The following is a 21,071-nucleotide window of genomic DNA, read 5'->3' on the forward strand; positions in this document are numbered from 1 at the left end:
AAGATAACCACAATCGTGCGTTTTTCAATGAGTTAGGTATCAAAAAAAGAGACGATTTCAGCCCTTCATTGTGTTTCAGAATAACCGTTTACTGTTCACTGTATCACTGTTGTTTGAATATTATTTATTTCATTTGAGAGCCCCCGAATACACTTAGTACCTTATACTTTCAAAGTGTTTCAACCAAAAAAACTCATAATTTTTGAACGAAAAAGACAGAAAAACAGCTGATTGTTGAATCAGCTCTTTTTCCATTCAAATTTTGATATTCGATTTTTACAGTTACAACTTTATTTTGTTTATTGTCAATTTGAAATAGATAAATGCCAGTTTGAACTTGATTATTGCCAATTTGCTTCTGATTAATGCCAGTTAGAAATTAATGTTGCCAATTTGATTTTGACTAATGCCATTTTGATTCTGATTAGCGCCAATTTGAACTTGAAAAGGTATAGAATAGTTATTTATGTACCACGGATGTAGAGGTGTTTATTATAGTCGAGCCTACAAATTAATAGCCGAGGCTAGCAGGCAGGCGAGACAATAGAAAGTTTATTCCCTGCTAGGTGCATATTATATTTTTTCGTCGATCTCACATACCTTTATGAAAGTAAATACTCACCTCTTTGCTGCCCTCGGCTACTTTGCCCTAACTGCCAATTCCCTCAGCTCTGGAGGAGTGTTACTTTGATTACAATGAACAATGATATTCAAACCACGTTCTTAATAATTGACTCGTATAATTAGAGGGTTTAGTAAAGAATTAACTTGACGACAGCAAAGGACAGTTATGGTCTCAGACACTTTTATTTATCAAATCGTGGATTCACGAAATTGATTTAATCGTCGCTCTAGTATTTTCATCAGAGTGACGACAGCGGACGTGAAGTGTCTGATGCCGACGAAAAATACTTGACTTCAAAAATAGCCAACTCTTCGTTTAGGAGTTAGTGCTTAAAATGTCATTTTTTGTTGAGGATGACGAAAAAAGTGTAACGCCCTTTTCTCTGGCATCTCGAGCGCCAGCTATTCTTTGAAGGGAAAATTGCAAACCTATCCTGGTGGCTCCAAGCCGAAGACAAGGTTCGGTGTTATCTAGGGTGTTAGCGATAACCAGTGAAAGTCAGAATCGGATTTCACAATTTTATTTGTTGTCTCGTGGTAAGAAATACAATCGCAAGAAATGCAACTTCGTCACAAAAGATATATTCAGTATTTTATCCGGGATGAAAATCTGAAAAAAAAAATCACTTTTCCGGTTGTAACGTAAGTATCCCTAGCTATTAACTTCGTTTCTCAAATGACATGATCAATTATAAATTTTTGGGAATTTACCTAGAATTTTGGTTATGGACGTTATGGAGTGTCTACTATCCACAATTTTGGTGTGATTTCGATTATTACCTCACTGAATATTCAATACGGAGAATAGTAAACATACTAAATTCACAAGTGCAAGATTTATTTGCAATCATTCTTATAGACCGAGCACTGATAAAAAGTGCTCTCGAGTCTCGAGCTCTAAGCACCGATTTCCCACAAAAGGCTCGCGATTACCACAGAACAGACCCAACTTGACTTACTTTATGGCGATTACTAATCACTTTGTGGAACGTGGAAGTAATTCGATTTTGCGAGCACTAAGCTAGGTTGCCTCTGCTAAGTTAGTGCCACAGAACATCAAATATAGTGCATATAGTGCATGCTTAGCACTCTACTACTACTAGTACCAGAGACAACCCGTTGTTGTTGTCACTGACTACTATACTAAGCACTCTTCTGCAAAATTGTTGTTATGAAATTTTCTTCGAAACGATAAGATTTCCGTCTACTCTATAGAGCAGTTTCACGATTTCTTAAGTATAGAAATGATTGTTTCACGAATGGAAATATGAATTCTACGAAGGCGTATAGAAGAGGGCCACATAATAAAATATTTCAAAAATATTTTTCGCCAAATTATTCCGACTTAAGTAGGAATTTTATTTAGTTCCTAACTTTTACAGAGTGTTCTATGACGGCATGAACTATTTCCTGAAATATGGATTGCTTTTTCAACGAATACTCATACTCAATGAACACAATGACATTCGATGGATGTCCTTTGACGGACAAAGGACGTCCATTGGTTATCCCATGGATATCTTTTACCGATAACTGCCACCCAGAATATTTCTTCTGGGGAGAATATTCGAGAATACCGATTTTTTGGATGCAATTTTGGTCACATGACAGTCCACAAGTTGGAAAGTTAATAAATAGGGCCACACCACCAGACGAACGTCATGCATGTTTTTTCCTTAATCTTTGTGCGACATTAATTCATTCATCATTCAGCTCTTGATTTTTTTCATAAGTCTTTGCTTGATTCTCGATTGTTAATTTTCATTATTCAGGATTCTTGCAATTCGATTTATTTTTCTTGCTGCTTTTATTGGTGGTGTGACCGTACCAGAGCAAACCGTAAGTCTTTTCTTGATACCACATACTTAAGTGATTCAAAGTTGCATTCTTTTATTTGTTTGATGGCGTTGATCCTTATTGTTAATCCCCCTGTTTAACGCAGACTTCTGTCGCCTGGCTCTCTGGTGAACCAAGACCAATCGACGGAAGTCTCGAAGTCTTTCCGCTGGTAATGCTTGGCGTGTACACCCACGGTTGCCACGGAAAGACCACAGTAACCTATCCCGTCCTACCCCTGTTGGTGTCCGTTTAGATTTCCCGTTTCAGCAGACTTCTGTCGCCTGGCTCTCTATTGACGGAAACCAATAGGCAGAGGTCTCGAAGTCTTTCTGCTGGTAATGCTTGGAGTGTACACCCAAGGTTGCCACCACAGTAGCCTACCCCGTCCTACCCCTGTTGTGTTCCGTTTTCGTGTTCCCATTTACTGCAGACTTCTGTCGCCTGGCTCTCTGGTGAACCGAGAACAATCGACGGAAGTCTCGAAGTCGTTCCGCTGGTAATGCTTGGCGTGTACACCCAAGGTTGCCACAGAAAGACCACAGTAGCCTACCCCGTCCTACCCCTGTTGTGTTCCGTTTAGATTTCTGTTTCCGCAGACTCCTGTCGCCTGGCTCTCTGGGGACGGAAACCAATAGGCAGAGGTCTCGAAGTCTTTCTGCTGGTAATACTTGGCGTGTACACCCAAGGTTGCTAAGGAGAGACCACGATAAACTACCCCGTTATCCTGTAAATTGTTGCATCGTGTTTCACCTGAATCAAACCCGTCCCGTTTATTGAATAACTTAAATTCTGATTGGCCTGTACAGGGTGGGCAAATTTCGATGTTTTAGCACTACAGTTTTTAAACCAGAGGAGATACACAAAATCTGATACCCCATTCTCGTTCTCTTTTTGTGAGAAACTTACAATGGTAGTAGCGATTTGTGGTCACTTTCTTTTGTTTTCGAGTTATAAGCAAAAAGTGGAAAAATGGCGATATCGAAATAAATTTATATCTCCGCTATTACTGATGATAGAGCTCTGAAATTGAAACATTATATAGGCAGTTTTTTACGTAGAATCCAGTGGCGTGCTCGCCTTTTCAGCAGGATTTTTAATTACGAAGCTATGACCCAAAGTTATGTTTTTTTAAATGGGAACACTACTTTTCTGTGCAATTTTTTAATAGCTTAATTTTTACTGATTTCAAAAATATATAACATCATATCTATTGTTTTTAATTTATGTTAACGGTCTCTTTTCATTGGAAATAGATGCTAATATTTCATCATTCGCGGACGACACCGTAATTCTCTTCACTGGTACGACATGGACACAAGTTAAGGAAAAAGCAGAACTCATTATGGAGAAAATAAGAAACTGGTTCTATGAAATGGACTTGACACTCAATCTAGATGAGACAAAGTTCATGACGCTTTGCTGCAGTAAGTCCAATTTGCCAAACATCGAACACCTAATGTTGAGAGGAGAGAATGTAATAGGTTATATCGAAGGTGTAGAATCATATCCCTATTTAGGAGTTGTGATAGATAGGCATTTGAAATGGGATATTCATATTAATCAATTAGTGAAAAAGTTAAGATCGATCCTGTCCACCTTTAAACATATGGAAAAGATTCTTGGAATTCGTGAGCTCAAAATTCTGTATCATTCACTGTTGGAGTCTCATATACAGTATGGCATTTCGGCTTGGGGAGGGGCATATAATTGTCATAAAAATCACCTTAATGTGATACAGAAAAATTTTTTGAAGATTATTTATAACAAAGATCGTTCCTACTCCACAGAAAAACTTTTTGAGGAAATACCTATTTTCGATGTGTCCAGGCCTTACTGTTATAGAGTTGTATGCTTGCAATATAGGAGCAAAAATGCCCTGAAGCCAATTGAGCATGAACACAATACCAGGTACAGAGAACACAGTCAATATGTGACTGACAGAGCGAGGAAAACCGTGGGACAGAGATCGTTCCACTACATAGCTCCCAGATTGTTCTGCCAGGTTCCGCAGCATATAAGAGATGTTAACAACTTTTCTTTGTTGAAAACTAAACTAAGAAGATGGCTACTAAATGTGAAAGATGAGAGTTTGAAGTTGTTCTTCTAGATTTAAATGTACTATTGGTCTGTTTTAATAAGGGTTTTTTTTGTTAAATTTTCAATTTGTGATGTTATTCATGTATAGGAGATGAGTTGGGTACTCCCATAACGAGTAAATCACTTTACTTCATGGGATTCCCCGGTTTATTTCCGATATGCATTTGCTGAAGTATATTCGTTTTTTTTAATTGTATTTTTCTTTTTTTTGCTTTTCTGGAAATAAATCTTTATGACTTTAGCCTTGCGGCTTTCACACTCCTCTCCAGAGGAAAATTCACTTATCCCAGATATCTCAGATATCAAAAGGATTAAGCTCTGTTGGAGCCCTTTCCAGGTTTTCGGGCTCGTGGTGGTGGTCGGGTCCGGGTCGCTCCTCGCCTCCCTGCTGTAGGTTGGATTCCTGCTCCACCCGCACTTCCTGTCGGAGCAGACGGTGTTCCTCTGCATTCCCCATGTACTTGCGTACAGTTCTCGCCGTTCCGAGCAGTACCGCCTTCTGCATGACTCTATAGATATTTTCGTCCAACTGAAGTTTCCTCAAGTTCTCTAGTAGTTTCTTCGGTATCAGGCCTGTAGATGAAATGACAATAGGGATGGTCTTGATATCTTTCAGCTTCCACTGTCTTCTGGTCTGTTCCTCGAGATCTCTGTATTTTGACATTTTTTCAGTGTGCCTATCTAGAAGATTGTTATTATTTGGAATTGCCACGTCGATGAATAATGCTCTGTCCTCATCCTTATTGAGCAATATGAGGTCTGGTCTATTGTGGGTTATTTTCCGGTCTGTGAGAACCGTGCGATCCCAGTAGAGCTTGTGATGTTCGTTTTCCAGCACAGCATCCGGATGGTAATTGTAATAAGGAACCTTTTTCGAAGTTAGAAGTTGGTGTTTTAGTGCCAATTCTTGGTGAAGAATCTTGGCAACAGCATCATGTCTCTTTTTGTACTCCGTGCCCGCGAACTTCTGACATCCCCCGGTGATGTGCTGGATAGTTTCATGTGTCGCACAGCCATAACGACAGCTATCGTCCGCCACTGAGGCATCCTTGGCGATGTACTTCATGTAATTTCTTGTTGGAATCACCTGATCCTGGATGGCGAGCATGAAGCCCTCTGTCTCAGGAAACAACCTTCCGGAAGTCAAGCAGTAGTTCGACGCAGATATATCGACGTAATCATGGTTGTCCTCGTTCTGGTGCCTCCCATGCAAAGGTTTGCCAATCAGTTTCTGCATTTTACTTTCTGCAGAGTGTTCGACGGTTTCCAAGTGATCCTGTTGTAGCTTTAATGGTGTAGAACTATCAGCAACACAAACTACTCGATGGAGTTCTGACGAAGCTGCCTTGCTCAAGAAATATTTTCGAAGTCCTTCAATTTCCTGGGACATACGGTTGGACAAATCAACAATTCCTCTACCCCCAAGATGTCGAGGCAGCTCTGTCCGTTCTATTGAGCTTTTGGGGTGATGTTTATTGTGTTTAGTCAGCATCGTCCTTATTTTTCTCTGTAAAGCTGCTAAATCGGTGGTCGTCCAAGAGATAATACCAAATGAATAGCTCAGCGCCGAGCAAGCGTAGGTGTTAATCGCTTTTATCAGATTCTTGCTGTTAAGACCAGTTCTCATTATCCTCCTCAATCTTCGGGTGAACTCCTCCGTTAATTCTTTCTTCATCTGGGTCTGATTGATTTTTCTTGCCTGTTTTATGCCTAGATACTTGTATGTGTCTCCTTCCTTTAATGCTTCAATTTCTGCACCTTCCTTGAGTTTGAACGTACCATCTTCTATTTTCCCTCTCGTTATGTTAAGCAGTCGACAATTTTCTAGTCCAAACTTTATTATTATTATTATTATATGGTTTGTATCAATGTAAATAAAAAAATGGTCGAAAACCTTTTTTCTCAATATTTCTATGGTTTCTACTTTTGATGAGAATAGAACAATGTAGCATCTTATGATTACCACAGTCTCCTTCTATTAGTCCTTCCATTATTTTAAAAATTTATGAAATATATCTTGATTTAAATTTTGTGAAAATTGGTAAAAAACATATAAAGAATGACATTGCCGGAAGGAGACTGCTTTTGTTATAGGAAACTCTATTTTTCTGTGCTCAACAAAAGTTGAAACCATAGAAATATTGGGAAAAAGTGTTTTTGACCATTTTCTATTATTTATATTGATGCAAACTATATGATGTTATATATTTTTGAAATCAGTAAAAATTAACTTTTTAAAAAATTGCACAGAAAACTAGTGTTCCCATTTAGAAAAACATAACTTTGGGTCATAGCTTCGTAATTAAAAATCCTGCTAAAAAGGCGAGCACGCCACTGGATTCTACGTAAAAAAGTGCCTGTATAATGTTTCAATTTCAGAGCTCTATCATCAGTAATAGCGGAGATATAAATTTATTTCGATATCGCCATTTTTCCACTTTTTGCTTATAACTCGAAAACAAAAGAAAGTGACCAAAAATCACTACTACTATTGTAAGTTTCTCAAAAAAAGAGAACGAGAATGGGGTATCAGATTTTGTGTATCTCCTCTGGTTTAAAAGCTGTAGTGCTAAAACATCGAAATTTGCCCACCCTGTACATTGAAAATCACTGAAAGTTTTCGGGATCAAACCCATCGCTAAATTAACCGATTACAGGGACTTGGATCTTTCTGAGACAACCGGTTACTGTGAATTTTCTCGAAAAAAGACGACCGTAATGTGTCATTCATTTTCCTCTATCTCGTTGGGTTAAAAAGTTGTAGTTCAGGTATCATCAATTTTACCTAGATTGAACACATTAGATTTCAGGAAATAATTTCAGTCAGCTAGAATATCCTGGCAAATAATAAATCTCATTACACGATGGACGATTCGTTCTCGGTGGACGACAAAATTTATTCTGGAAACCATTTCCAAAGAAAATCAAAACTTTTTATTATATTGAAAAGATAATCATTGCACATCAATGTTTTAGCCCCCTTGGTTCAAATGAGCACGAGCCGCCACTGGTCTGGAAAAGAGCAATTTTTTTCTTCTTAACAAATACCTTTATGCTGACGTTTCGGAACAGCACTGTTCCTTTTTCAAGGCCAACAATTTGGATATTACTCAGAGCCAGAATTAACTGAATAATGAAAAGATCAAACGAAAAATAACGTACCGATATAAAATAAGGAAGTAGGATCACTTACAGGCTTTCTGAATCAAAATGTTTGAATTGAAAAAAGTATTTTGAAAATTTATTTTCCACCAAAAACTTTTGTACCGAAATATTTTTTAATTGTTTTTTTTAACGAATATTGAAATTAATATGTTCCATAAAAAAGTTTATCTGATCAGATTAAGGAAGGATAATCCGTTCTTCTGGCGTTTTCAAATCCTATGGGTTGAAGCCAGTGTATTAAATCTACCCATCTTGTGATCCACTCGGAAGATAGATTTACATCCAGGTCTAAGGTGGATCTAGCTCCTTCTTGTTATATAGTTTTCGTCGAACAAATGTCTTCAATTTATATCAGAGCGTCGGTGTGAATTTTTTTGTTAATTTGTATTTCTGAATTTGATACATCTTCTTCAGTCTTTATATATATATATATATATAATATATATTATATATACACCGCTGCACTTAAGCCTCTTCCAAACTTTTCCTCATGTCCTTGCCTAGGGCAAGATGCGGTGCCAGTTTGGGACCACAGATTATGATATTATCCAGCAAACTCTTTTAGGGTCTTCCAACACTAATTTTCGTTAATCGTAGTCGATACTTGGCAAAGATGGGCCAGTCCGGCAATTTATCAACATAATCCTATATCTCAGCGTCATTAAGAGGATTTCCGGGCCCGCATGAAAATAATCAACACTGTGTATCTACCTCTAAAGAGGCTAAAGAAGCTTTCGAAATGTGGGCCTACCGCAGAATCTTTCGAATACCATAGACAGAAATACAGACCACATTTCCAATTTAGAAGTGCTAAGGCGAATGCGAAAAAACACAGAGATTGTATTCACCATCAAACAGTGGAAGCTGTTTGGCCAAATAATGAGAAATAGCAAATACCAAGTATTACAGCTAATTTTGCAAGGCAAAATGGAGGGTAGGAGAGGACCGGGCAGAAGGAGACATTCATGGTTGTTCAATCTCAGCAAATGGTTTGGACAAACTTCAGTACAGCTTTTTAGGAACGCTGCCAATAAAATAAAGCTTGCCATGTTGACTGCAAACGACCGGAACGGATAGGGCAAGCCAAGAAGAAGATATCTAATTTCATTACATTCGTCATCCACAACAAAATTTCGTTATTTATTGTTCAATTGATGGTGTCTCTTGATGATCTATGTTGGTAAGAAAATCTCTCAGTGGAGAGTGAAATTATTCTATCAATAACTCCATTACACTTGCCATAGAATGAATGAGATTCAAGTAATCTTCACTCGTGAAATCAGGTATCTGAAATTTCAATAAAGAGTGAATTCAAATGGAACAATTGGCTGTTATTTGTTGAATATCTCCGAAATCTTCAATTTTAGGCAAATGTTCCATGGAATATTTTTAATGTGTTTCTTATTTATTTCGAATAAGGAAGTTTTTGATGAGAAGTAGAATCAAAATTCGGCATCTTTTGTAAATTATTCTCTGTGAAACTTTTTAAGAAAGATGACAGCTTGAAATTTAATTCTCCTTACGTGAAGTTGCAAGTATACTCCATTCACTTTTATTTTAGCACTCGGTTGGCCATGGAAATTTGACACATTTCACTCTGTATAGTACGAAAATTTGGGGTTATGAAGCTTGTCAAAACATTTTTGGGTTTTAAATCAACTCTATCCCAGCAAACACTGAAATGCAGTCACTGTACAAAAACTGTACTTCGTTGCTTCAATTGACTGCAGTTACGGTAATGCAATAACTGCACCAAAAAGGACCGTATATGTCCAGGTGGACTTTGCAGTTACTGTACAGTACAAACTGCATTCGACATACAGCCACAGCTGCACTTCAAAAACAGCGATGGCATCGCAATCCACTGTACAGCAAGCTGCAATTCAAATGCAGCAGTGACGTGCTAAAACTGTACAGCAAGCTGTACTTTAAATGCAGTATTCACTTTGCAAAAACTGCACAGATAGCTGCACTTCAAATGCAGCAGTTACGTGCTAAAACTGTACAGCAAGTTGTACTTTAAATGCAGTGGTCACTGTGCAAATACTGTACAGTTAGCTGTGTTTTATATGCAGTTTGTTCACGCAAGAACTGTACAGCAAGCTGTATTTTATATACAATAGACACTGTGCTCAAACTATACAGTAGCTGCACTTTAAATGTAGCAGTCACTGTGTAAAAACCATATCGAAACTTGCAATTACGAAACAATATTCTATTAGAGAAGTTTCCTAGTTATAAACATAAAATCTATTCTGCAAATCAGAAATTTTCAATTTCACTTAGTATTTTTGCGGTAAGCGCAAAGGTGACTTCACGCCAATTGAGACATAGCCTACTCTTAGGGGTGGAGATTAATGAACCATAGGTGTTAGCTACGACAATCGTCGAGGCAGCGTAGATTGTGCCTGCTATAAACGCTGGTTACATAGAGGACTTAGAGTAATGCGTCGCCGGTGGCGCCATCGTTTGGCGTATGCTGCACCGCAATAGACGTGTATGCTACCCTGTGATCGCAACCGTCAAGAGCAGTGATGCCATCATTTGGCTAATTCTGGTACCACCATGGTGCGATGAAGTATTCTTCTATCATGGGTATAATGCATATTTTGGTAATGAACGGAGTCTTCAATTATTGAATTAAATCTGTTTATGAAATGTCTCTTTAACCTTCATAATCGAATTTTCAACTTCTTGAAGAAGGTATATGTTTAAGTTTTAGGAATTCCTATGAATTATTATTCTATATTCTATTATTAACTCTATATCAAATACTCCATTTTTGAAATCAAGAATTGCAAATACAGAAACTGTGCAGTCACTGTATATCAAAAACTGCGTTTTGAAAATGCAGAATTATCAATACAGAAACTGTGCAGTTACTGTACATCAAGAACTGCGTTTTGAAAATGCAGAATTATCAATACAGAAACTGTGCAGTTACTGTACATCAAGAACTGCGTTTTGAAAATGCAGAATTATCAATACAGAAACTGTGAAGTTACTGCACATCAAAAACTGCGTTTTGAAAATGCAGTATTATCAATACAGAAAATCTGCAGTCACTGTACATCAAAAACTGCGTTTTGAAAATGCAGAATTATCAATACAGAAACTATGCAGTCACTGTACATCACAAACTGCATTTTGAAAATGCAGAATTATCAATACAGAAACTATGCAGTCACTGTACATCACAAACTGCGTTTAGAAAATGCAGTATTATCAATACAGAAACTATGCAGTCACTGTACATCACAAACTGCGTTTAGAAAATGCAGTATTATCAATACAGAAAATCTGCAGTCACTGTACATCACAAACTGCATTTTGAAAATGCAGAATTATCAATACAGAAACTATGCAGTCACTGTACATCAAAAACTGCGTTTAGAAAATGCAGAATTATCAATACAGAAACTATGCAGTCACCGTACATCACAAACTGCGTTTAGAAAATGCAGTATTATCAATACAGAAAATCTGCAGTCACTGTACATCAAAAACTGCGTTTTGAAAATGCAGAATTATCAATACAGAAACTGTGCAGTTACTGTACATCAAGAACTGCGTTTTGAAAATGCAGAATTATCAATACAGAAACTGTGAAGTTACTGCACATCAAAAACTGCGTTTTGAAAATGCAGTATTATCAATACAGAAAATCTGCAGTCACTGTACATCACAAACTGCATTTTGAAAATGCAGAATTATGAATACAGAAACTGTGCAGTTACTGTACATCACAAACTGCATTTTGAAAATGCAGAATTATCAATACAGAATCTGTGCAGTTTCAGTACAGCAATCTCTGTGCTGTATTCTGGTGGCACTTGTTGTGCAGTATTTGTACAGTTGCTGTATATTGTGTTTGTTGGGATGTTGTCCATTCTACGTAAAAGTTTCTGTTATTACGTATTTTATCTAAATGTCGAATCGCTTCGGAAAATATGTGACGAACATAATCGAAGTTTATACAAACTGATTGAAGGCATGGCAAATCCAGCTATTTGCATGGAAAATACAAGAGATCGGTATAATATCATAATATGCACTAGCTTAAGGAGAGTTAATGTACGTTATCTTCTTTGACTTGACTAAAGTTTGAATACGTTACATCAGTTGTAGAGTTCAAAAATATTAACCCGAAGATGAAATGCATATGATGCAGTGGTTGGGAATGGGTATCTCCCGAAGGAATTAACAGATAATTACAAGAATATTAAATTCTTCAACAAATATCATCTTGCATCAATATAAGTAAAAGGAATTAAAGGAAGTTTTAAGTCAAGATGAACTTCACCTTTGAACAAAAATTTCACATGAATAAACAATTAACAGGACAACTGGCGCGTATTTGTGGGTGTTCATCTCAATACATTGGTATAATAATAATAATTAGGTATTCATTGGTACCTAGAGACATATACAATGTATAGGACAAGTCAAATGAAAAATAGAAAAATCAATTTTCGGGTACTTATTCTACGATGACGTTAATCGAAAATCCTGTAGTAAACTTTTCGCATTAATTCTCTCAAACATAAAATTCTCCAATGCCACCACTTTTTTGGGCCTCCCCTTTGTCATCCTCTTCATTCACAATCTTTCTGATTATGGAAATATTCAGCTGAAATATAAAAGTCGTTTAGATTCAGATGAAACATTATATAAATTCTCTTACATTGAATATGTTCGCTACCGTCTGACGTTTTGTGGATTTTAGAATATCAAGGTATAACTATTTGAAGGAGCGGACCTGAAGTCTAAATAGCACTTCCTGAAACCTTGTCTCTTTTTTCTATCGCTTTCGGCATTTTCGTAATAAAAATTGATATTAGTTGTGGCAACGGCGTTATGACATTAACGACATTTCATGAGTGCCAACCTTACTCCGTTCTAGTTAGAAAAACTTGAGAGAATTATTTCATGGCCAACCGACTGCTAAAATGAATGCGAAGGGAGTGTAGCTTTGATCATTTTTGTCATAATCCCGAATCTTTTCTTCGCGGCAGCTAATAGGCTCAAGTATTTGTCTAAAATCTGAAACCCCGAATGTATCAGCGAAGTCTTGATCGAAATCCAATCAAAATTTGAGGAGGAATCCAAAAATGCGATGATTTATTAGACATTCCATTTTATAGCTACGTATACGTGTAGCTAAGTAACAAAAACTAGAAAATATTATGAAAGGAAGATATAAATCCAAGCATCTGAGAACAACCATTTTTATGCTCATTCTGAAAATTATCACTCGCCAATCTGCGTTCATTTCGTAGGGACATTTCAAAATGCCACCAGCCCTTTTGAACCGAAACATACGATTATGTCCATTCCAGCGATAAACTAATAACCCAGTTCACAAAGCAACTGAATTCAAAAAACCAACTTTTTTACATCTCTCCAACAGTCTAGAGTGCTTTGAATACAACTTTTCAGAGCAGAATATCTAGGGAGCTTTGTCACGAATGGTACAATGCGCTTCCGCAGTGATATGCTGCTGTTCATTTCCTTCGTCTTTGTTTTCTTGCACGTAGCTCTCCAACTCTATTCGCACGGCCTGTGGTTGGAAGGTCCAAAGACTCCGAATTCATCTAGTTATCGGGAACCCTGAATTTTGTTTTGTTATTGTCTATAGTTGTATCGCATCTGTGCATAAGCAAAAAGACTCGTTTTAATTTAACCTAACCGTGGGCATGAAATGAATAGATATGGCTTACCGTATAATACTGCCGCGTTCATTCATTTCGAATTTGAGTCTTCTATACATGTGCTGCATTTAAAATATTCATAAAGCTGGGATAGTGGGATAGAAATGGGGATTATTTTTCCTCGAAAAAGTTTTGTGGTGATAAAATAGATGAGATGAGAGACATTTCAAAATACACTGCATGAGTTGACGCTTTGAATCGAACTAACAAACGAACATCATTCGAAGTATTGACAGAAATACCATTTCGTAGGAAAAGAGTAGATGCTGACCATAGTTTCGGTCTCATTTGACCTCGTCAGAGCAAAACAACTCCTCCCTCGATGAAAATAGAACGAATTGAGGGCATTGAACTATACGAATACATATGGAAGAGTCAACGGTGGTTGCGTCTAACATAGACAGAGAGATACGAGAGAGTGATGAAGCTACTCCTGGCAAAAGGCGAACAGATACTATCGTATACTTAAAGCATACAATATATATTTTATATTCTAAGATCGTATATGAATACACGGGGACTTTGAAGATTTACAGCAATGAAATGATTTTAAAAATTTATTCAAGTACCGATCGAACAACAGACTTGAACACATCTGCACCGTTCTGATAAGGTTTAATTATTTACGCACGTTATTAAACGATATAGCTACGACTGCGAAGAGCAATTCAAAGTATCGAATCGATAGACATTCAACGCCGCAGACTTCGAATCCTTCTACAGGAAAGAAATGTCCAATATTAGTGGAACTTCTTCAACTATTGCCTCAGAGGAGGAAGAAAGCGTAAACAAACAACAAGCAACTAAAAAACGCAGGAAGAAAATAACACGTCAAACAACCAAGAAAAAAAATGAAAAAAAATCTCCAGACATCGTTTTCAAACAACCGCTATTGAAACCTAATAACAATGAAAATATTCCGACCCAAATGGAAATTGACCATTCCAACGAGCCAACAACATCTGCTATGACAACAAGAAATATTCCACAACAAACAGTAAAACCACAACCTACAAATTCCACGCCAAATGCTATAATCAAAAATTATTCAGCCAGAATGAATGAAATCAAATACATGGAATTCTCTATATTATATAAATTATATATATATATATATTATATAAATACTGAAAACATTGAAATGGACAGAATGGAAAATATGGAGTTCCAAATTTCCCAATTCTAAAGACGTCAAAATTAGGTTTTATCCTGAAATCAAATAATCAGAAAACAGTAATTCTTCGAGGTCTAGAGGAACTCAAGAATGAAAAGAAAATAGTAAACTTCAAAGAAACAACAAATCAAAGAAAAATGAGCGAAAAAAAGGAACCTCAACAAACTTATGCAGTTGTTAATTAATATCTGAGAATGTATAGGGGATATTGTGAAAACAAAAACCCAGAATTCAAAAAAGACTTGAATAATTATAGCAAAAGTATCCAGAATGATACAACAATACAGAGAGAACAACTGGATTACTGCTTGCACTAATATCAATGAGTCCAAATGCAAAAAATTCTACAATGAGGTGAATAAACTGTCTAAATACAAGAAATATTTCTCGATACCGACAATAATCAAGAATGACAGAGAATATGAAACTGATCAAGAAAAGGCCCAACTATTTGCTGAACACTACAAAACAAGATATAAATTTAGCAACGACAACCTCTTTGATAGGAGCAATGGAGCACATATAGATGAATGGTATGAGGATTATTTCAAACGGCGGGATGACATTGTGGAACCGATAACAATAGAAGAAACGTACTACTACCAATTACTCCATAGCTCCAAAAATAGCACTCCTGGCGATGACAATATCCCAGCAAACACTGAAATGCAGTCACTGTACAAAAACTGTACTTCGTTGCTTCAATTGACTGCAGTTACGGTAATGCAATAACTGCACCAAAAAGGACCGTATATGTCCCGGTGGACTTTGCAGTTACTGTACAGTACAAACTGCATTCGACATACAGCCACAGCTGCACTTCAAAAACAGCGATGGCATTGCAATCCACTGTACAGCAAGCTGCAATTCAAATGCAGCAGTGACGTGCTAAAACTGTACAGCAAGCTGTACTTTAAATGCAGTATTCACTTTGCAAAAACTGCACAGATAGCTGCACTTCAAATGCAGCAGTTACGTGCTAAAACTGTACAGCAAGTTGTACTTTAAATGCAGTGGTCACTGTGCAAATACTGTACAGTTAGCTGTGTTCACGCAAGAACTGTACAGCAAGCTGTATTTTATATACAATAGACACTGTGCTCAAACTATACAGTAGCTGCACTTTAAATGTAGCAGTCACTGTGTAAAAACTATATCGAAACTTGCAATTACGAAACAATATTCTATTAGAGAAGTTTCCTAATTATAAACAGAAAATCTATTCTGCAAATCAGAAATTTTCAATTTCACTTGGTATTTTGGCGGTAAGCGCAAAGGTAACTTCACGATATTTGAGACATGGCCTACTCTTGGGGGTGGAGATTAATGAACCATAGGAGTTACCTACGGCAATCGCCGAAGCAGCGTAGATCGTGCCTGCTATAAACGCTGGTTACATAGAGGATATAGAGTAGTGCGTCGCCGGTGGCGCCATCGTTTGGCGTATGCTGCACCGCAATGGACGTGTATGCTACCCTGTGATCGCAACCGTCAAGAGCAGTGATGCCATCATTTGGCTAATTCTGGTACCACCATGGTGCGATGAAGTATTCTTCTACTATGGGTATAATCCATATTTTGGTAATGAACGGAGTCTTCAATTATTGAATTAAATCGCTTTATGAAATGTCTCTTTAACCTTCATAATCGAATTTTCAACTTCTTGAAGAAGGTATATGTTTGAGTTTTAGGAATTCCTATGAATTATTATTCTAGATTCTATTATTAACTCTATATCAAATACTCCATTTTTGAAATCAAGAATTGCAAATACAGAAACTGTGCAGTCACTGTATATCAAATACTACGTGTTGAAAATGCAGAATTATCAATACAGAAACTGTGCAGTTACTGTACATCAAGAACTGCGTTTTGAAAATGCAGAATTATCAATAAATAAACTGTGCAGTTACTGTACATCAAGAACTGCGTTTTGAAAATGCAGAATTATCAATACAGAAACTATGCAGTTACTGTACATCAAGAACTGCGTTTTGAAAATGCAGAATTATCAAAACAGAAACTGTGCAGTTACTGTACATCAAGAACTGCGTTTTGAAAATGCAGGATTATCAATACAGAAACTGTGCAGTTACTGTACATCAAGAACTGCGTTTTGAAAATGCAGAATTATCAATACAGAAACTATGCAGTTACTGTACATCAAAAACTGCGTTTTGAAAATGCAGTATTATCAATACAGAAAATCTGCAGTCACTGTACATCAAAAACTGCGTTTTGAAAATGCAGAATTATCTATACAGAAACTATGCAGTCACTGTACATCACAAACTGCATTTAGAAAATGCAGAATTATCAATACAGAAACTATGCAGTCACTGTACATCACAAACTGCATTTAGAAAATGCAAAATTATCAATACAGAAACTATGCAGTCACTGTACATCAAAAACTGCGTTTTGAAAATGCAGAATTATCAATACAGAAACTATGCAGTCACTGTACATCACAAACTGCATTTTGAAAATGCAGAATTATGAATACAGAAACTGTGCAGTTGCTGTACATCAAAAACTGCGTTTTGAAAATGCAGAATTATCAATACAGAAACTGTGCAGTTTCAGTACAGCAATCTCTGTGCTGCATTCTGGTGGCATTTGTAGTGCAGTATTTGTACAGTTGCTGTATATTGTGTTTGTTGGGATTCCATGGATTGTACTGAAAAAACTAGAAGATACAATACATAAACATATGTGTTAAAAATTTATGAATTCTGTCTAAATAACTGCATATTCCCGGATATATGGGAAACAGGACAAATGATAAATATTCCCAAGGCCAATTTGGACAGACAGAAAGTTGACAACTATAGACCCATCACCTTATTACTTGGAAAATCATATGAAAAAGTTATCAAAACAATTCTTTCAACTCATATCGAACGACACATACCACAGTTTCAGTTTGAATTCAAGAATAAAAGATCCAAATATCACCCACTCACCATTCCCAACAAACACAATATACAGCAACTGTACAAATACTGCACAACAAGTGCCACCAGAATACAGCACAGAGATTGCTGTACTGAAACTGCACAGATTCTGTATTGATAATTCTGCATTTTCAAAATGCAGTTTGTGATGTACAGTAACTGCACAGTTTCTGTATTCATAATTCTGCATTTTCAAAATGCAGTTTGTGATGTACAGTGACTGCAGATTTTCTGTATTGATAATACTGCATTTTCAAAACGCAGTTTTTGATGTGCAGTAACTTCACAGTTTCTGTATTGATAATTCTGCATTTTCAAAACGCAGTTCTTGATGTACAGTAACTGCACAGTTTCTGTATTGATAATTCTGCATTTTCAAAACGCAGTTTTTGATGTACAGTGACTGCAGATTTTCTGTATTGATAATACTGCATTTTCTAAACGCAGTTTGTGATGTACGGTGACTGCATAGTTTCTGTATTGATAATTCTGCATTTTCTAAACGCAGTTTTTGATGTACAGTGACTGCATAGTTTCTGTATTGATAATTCTGCATTTTCAAAATGCAGTTTGTGATGTACAGTGACTGCAGATTTTCTGTATTGATAATACTGCATTTTCTAAACGCAGTTTGTGATGTACAGTGACTGCATAGTTTCTGTATTGATAATACTGCATTTTCTAAACGCAGTTTGTGATGTACAGTGACTGCATAGTTTCTGTATTGATAATTCTGCATTTTCAAAATGCAGTTTGTGATGTACAGTGACTGCATAGTTTCTGTATTGATAATTCTGCATTTTCAAAACGCAGTTTTTGATGTACAGTGACTGCAGATTTTCTGTATTGATAATACTGCATTTTCAAAACGCAGTTTTTGATGTGCAGTAACTTCACAGTTTCTGTATTGATAATTCTGCATTTTCAAAACGCAGTTCTTGATGTACAGTAACTGCACAGTTTCTGTATTGATAATTCTGCATTTTCAAAACGCAGTTCTTGATGTACAGTAACTGCACAGTTTCTGTATTGATAATTCTGCATTTTCAAAACGCAGTTTTTGATATACAGTGACTGCACAGTTTCTGTATTTGCAATTCTTGATTTCAAAAATGGAGTATTTGATATAGAGTTAATAATAGAATATAGAATAATAATTCATAGGAATTGCTAAAACTTAAACATATACCTTCTTCAAGAAGTTGAAAATTCGATTATGAAGGTTAAAGAGACATTTCATAAACAGATTTAATTCAATAATTGAAGACTCCGTTCATTACCAAAATATGGATTATACCCATGATAGAAGAATACTTCATCGCACCATGGTGGTACCAGAATTAGCCAAATGATGGCATCACTGCTCTTGACGGTTGCGATCACAGGGTAGCATACACGTCTATTGCGGTGCAGCATACGCCAAACGATGGCGCCACCGGCGACGCATTACTCTAAGTCCTCTATGTAACCAGCGTTTATAGCAGGCACAATCTACGCTGCCTCGACGATTGTCGTAGCTAACACCTATGGTTCATTAATCTCCACCCCTAAGAGTAGGCTATGTCTCAATTGGCGTGAAGTCACCTTTGCGCTTACCGCAAAAATACTAAGTGAAATTGAAAATTTCTGATTTGCAGAATAGATTTTATGTTTATAACTAGGAAACTTCTCTAATAGAATATTGTTTCGTAATTGCAAGTTTCGATATGGTTTTTACACAGTGACTGCTACATTTAAAGTGCAGCTACTGTATAGTTTGAGCACAGTGTCTATTGTATATAAAATACAGCTTGCTGTACAGTTCTTGCGTGAACAAACTGCATATAAAACACAGCTAACTGTACAGTATTTGCACAGTGACCACTGCATTTAAAGTACAACTTGCTGTACAGTTTTAGCACGTAACTGCTGCATTTGAAGTGCAGCTATCTGTGCAGTTTTTGCAAAGTGAATACTGCATTTAAAGTACAGCTTGCTGTACAGTTTTAGCACGTCACTGCTGCATTTGAATTGCAGCTTGCTGTACAGTGGATTGCGATGCCATCGCTGTTTTTGAAGTGCAGCTGTGGCTGTATGTCGAATGCAGTTTGTACTGTACAGTAACTGCAAAGTCCACCTGGACATATACGGTCCTTTTTGGTGCAGTTATTGCATTACCGTAACTGCAGTCAATTGAAGCAACGAAGTACAGTTTTTGTACAGTGACTGCATTTCAGTGTTTGCTGGGTTCTCACATCCACCCAACAAACACAATATACAGCAACTGTACAAATACTGCACTACAAGTGCCACCAGAATGCAGCACAGAGATTGCTGTACTGAAACTGCACAGTTTCTGTATTGATAATTCTGCATTTTCAAAATGCAGTTTTTGATGTACAGTAACTGCACAGTTTCTGTATTGATAATTCTGCATTTTCAAAACGCAGTTTTTGATGTACAGTAACTGCACAGTTTCTGTATTGATAATTCTGCATTTTCAAAATGCAGTTTTTGATGTACAGTGACTGCATAGTTTCTGTATTGATAATTCTGCATTTTCTTAACGTAGTTTTTGATGTACAGTAACTGCACAGTTTCTGTATTGATAATTCTGCATTTTCAAAATGCAGTTTTTGATGTACAGTGACTGCATAGTTTCTGTATTGATAATTCTGCATTTTATTAACGTAGTTTTTGATGTACAGTAACTGCACAGTTTCTGTATTGATAATTCTGCATTTTCAAAATGCAGTTTTTGATGTACAGTAACTGCACAGTTTCTGTATTGATAATTCTGCATTTTCAAAACGCAGTTTTCGATGTACAGTCACTGCACAGTTTCTGTATTGATAATTCTGCATTTTCAAAACGCAGGTTTTGATGTGCAGTGACTGCACAGTTTCTATATTGATAATTCTGCATTTTCAAAATGCAGTTTTTGATGTACAGTGACTGCACAGTTTCTGTATTTGCAATTCTTCATTTCAAAAATGGAGTATTTGATAGTTAATAATAGAATCTAGAATAATAATTCATAGGAATTCCTAAAACTTAAACATATACCTTCTTCAAGAAGTTGAAAATTCGATTATGAAGGTTAATGAGACATTTCATAAACAGATTTAATTCAATAATTGAAGACTCCTTTCATTACCAAAATATGGATTATACCCATGGTAGAAGAATACTTCATCTCACCATGGTGGTACCAGAATTAGCCAAATGATGGCATCACTGCTCTTGACGGTTGCGATCACAGGGTAGCATACACGTCTATTGCGGTGCAGCATACGCCAAACGATGGCGCCACCGGCGACGCATTGCTCTAAATCCTCTACGTAACCGGCGTTTATAGCAGGCACGAACTACGCTGCTTTCGGCGATTGTCGTAGGTGACTCCTAGGGTTCATTAACCTACTATCACACCCAAGAGCAGGCCATTCCTCATATCGCGTGAACTCACCCCTGCACTTACTGCCAAAATATCAAGTGAAATTGAAAGTTTCCGATTTACAGAATAGA

Source organism: Coccinella septempunctata, chromosome 2 (assembly GCF_907165205.1).
Source record: "Coccinella septempunctata chromosome 2, icCocSept1.1, whole genome shotgun sequence".
In the NCBI taxonomy this organism is placed as follows: Eukaryota; Metazoa; Arthropoda; class Insecta; order Coleoptera; family Coccinellidae; genus Coccinella; species Coccinella septempunctata.